The 2,896-nt window shown below is 38.6% G+C and overlaps 1 protein-coding gene across 1 annotated transcript in view; it reads left to right on the forward strand.

Moving 5' to 3' along the window:
* HIVEP1 (human immunodeficiency virus type I enhancer binding protein 1) overlaps nucleotides 1–2,896 on the forward strand; it is a 111,702-nt gene that overhangs the window by 81,962 nt on the left and 26,844 nt on the right. The window lies entirely within an intron of this gene.

Raw genomic sequence — 2,896 nt, forward strand, 5'->3', positions numbered from 1 at the left:
TGCTTCATCAGCTTCTTTTGGGGGGTCCTAGGTGACATTAGGGGTCTTGGAGACCCCTGATGTCTCCATAAAGAGGACCTGTCACATATTTTGCTATCACATAAGGGGGTTTTATTAGCCCCCAAATGTGATAGCAATACAGTTTAGTGGGAAAAAAATAAAAAAAATGTTAAGTCCCCACCCATACATACACGCATGCAAACATGCGTCGGGGGCGCATACGTGCAAAAAAGACGATTGCGCCCATTGCGCCGCACATGTTACATATCGCCGCGAACGTCGCAGTGAGAGCAATAAGTCTAGGGCCATCAATCACTGATAACACTAAACTGATGAGCGGTAAAAGCTTTTAAAGCGTCGCCTATGGCCAATTTTGGGTATGGTAGTTTTCTGCAATTTCGCGGGTGCGCGCAATTTTAAAGCTTGACATGTTTGGTGTCTATTTACCCGACGTGACCCGATCTTTTATATTTTACCAAAAAACTGGTTAATAATAAATGTTTCCTAACATAATGTAAAAAAAAACTTTTTTTTTTCAAAATTTTCTGTAATTTTTCCTAATTATAATAAAAAATAAAAACCCCAGTGGTGATTAAATACCACCAAAATAAAGCCCTATCTGTCCCCAAAAAATGGTATAAAATTCATTTCAGTACAGCGTTGCATGACGGAATAAACGTCAGTCAAAGGACTGCAGCGCTGAACACTGAAAAATGGCCTGGCCAGGAAGGGGGTCTAAACACCTGGTCTTGAAGTGGTTAATAGAGTTTCTGAATGTAACATTATATATTGTATCCTCCTGAAAGTGACACCATTGCAGGTATTGAACAATCAGCATCTAATGTGTGAACATCTTTACTTACACCAAATATACCAAATGCCTATGATTCTATTTAAAACAAATATAGTATAATAGATTATTAATCAAAACTCCTCCCAAAAAATGACATGTTTTACTGAGTACCTGAATCTCTTATCTACATTGTATCTGCATAAATGATTCTCCTATCTATATTTTCTACAATTGTCTCCCACAACTCATGGCAGCCCAATTCATATTTGCATTTGAAAATCCGAATTGGAACATGGAATCCAATTGGCTGCTACAAGTACTTAAAAAAATGTATTTTATAATTGGAATTTTTACTAAAAGTACTATTAAGTAAATATTTCTTGGATTTATCCATATTATTTTGAAATTGTACAAATCTTTTAGTTTGCTAATTAATTTTGTAAAGCATAAATGTTTTAAAAGGAATGTTTCTAAAAACTGTTTCACATCTGTTTGTTTCCCCCCTAAATAAAAATTGAACGGGTTATATTAAGAGACATCACACTAGAGCAGCTTGTTTACAGCTACCTTTGTCTGATAGAAACTCCTGACTCCTCCCTCTGATTAGGGATATGTCATTGCTCCACTCATTTATGTTCTGTAAATATACACATATTTTATTTTTAAATAAATGCTTATACATGACAAAGGATTCCCACAGCACCGGGGTTTAGAAGACACAGTACAGGAGATGACAATTCCTTTGAGCCTCCTTTGATATGACTAAAACCTGGGACTCAGGTCCCAGGCATGAGTTGCAGCTACTATGATTCATTGATGACTAAAAATACAGATATGGCTTCAGAGCTGGAGACTAGGGGCTAGAGCTCCACTTGCTGGCTGGATAAAATACTACATACTAGAAGCAATATTTCATATTTATGTAACTAAAAAAAATACAAGTTACTTTCATTGCTTCTGACCATAATAAAGAAAATATATTTATTTATTTTTTAACTAGTAGAATTTGCAATCTAGTTTTTATTGCAGACATAAAGAAAACCTGTGATGAGAGACATATTAGGGCTGCCATTTCTGTACTTCTGAAATTGTGTTTCTCGGAGCACAGGTATCCTTAGATTACGAAATTGTACATATGAATATATATCCGTAAGCAGAAGAACTTGTAAAATTCACATACTTGACATTTTTGGTGAGAGTACTGGCAAATTATGTGTGTACACACTGTGATTTATGACATGCTTCTGTTAAAACTCAGATCATTTTTGGGAAAATGCCTGTTCTATATGACACAGATAGCATTCAAACTTCAACCACTTCAGGGCTTTCTACAGTATTTAATATTATTGTTGCCATGTTTAACTGTAAAAACCTCCATTGTGTAGATATCCTAAAACCCTGAGTATGCTGCTGGGTGCCGCCATCTTGCATGTGATGTCAGCAGCCTCGGTGCTGTTACTTAAGTGACCTCTATATAGTATTCCACCTCACTTCTTCCCCAGCCACTATATGGTTATGTAGGGAGGTGAGGGGCAGGGGAAACAAAGTCAACACAGACAGTAATTACGGTAGATACCCCCAGAAGCTTCGAAGGTTATGAGATTCAAGGAGGAAAGGGACTGTGACTTTTCTAAAGAAGACACATTTGCTGCCATTTTTAGAGGCACATTGCAAGATGAACAAAAAAGATTTAATGGAAAGAAAAAAATGCTACCAGTAAGCATTTACAATACTTGATTTTTTGTGCTTTTACCAGGACTTTTTAAGTTGGTGAAATGGTTTCTTTGGTTCTCAAGGACATGTATATAGTTTAAGTCAGGCCTCAAAATTTCCACTCGCCCCCTCGCAATTGGCGAGTGAAAATTGCGTGTGGGCGAGTGGAAACTCATCGAGGAGCGCCGCTGGCGGGACCAGAGATGGGACATTACCGCCGCGGCGATTGCATACTTCTGTTCTCTCTTCTCATCTGCCGCTGCAGCTACAGAGCGGCCGACAAGGAGAAGAGAGGACACAAGCGAACGATCGCCGTGGCGGTAGTGTCCCATCTCTGGTCCCGCCGGCGGCGCTCCTCGATGACATCCGCTGTCTTCTGCAGCTTCCTCC

This window comes from Nanorana parkeri, unplaced genomic scaffold, assembly GCF_000935625.1.
Source record: "Nanorana parkeri isolate BGI_ZX_2015 unplaced genomic scaffold, ASM93562v1 scaffold1588, whole genome shotgun sequence".
NCBI classification, from domain to species: Eukaryota; Metazoa; Chordata; class Amphibia; order Anura; family Dicroglossidae; genus Nanorana; species Nanorana parkeri.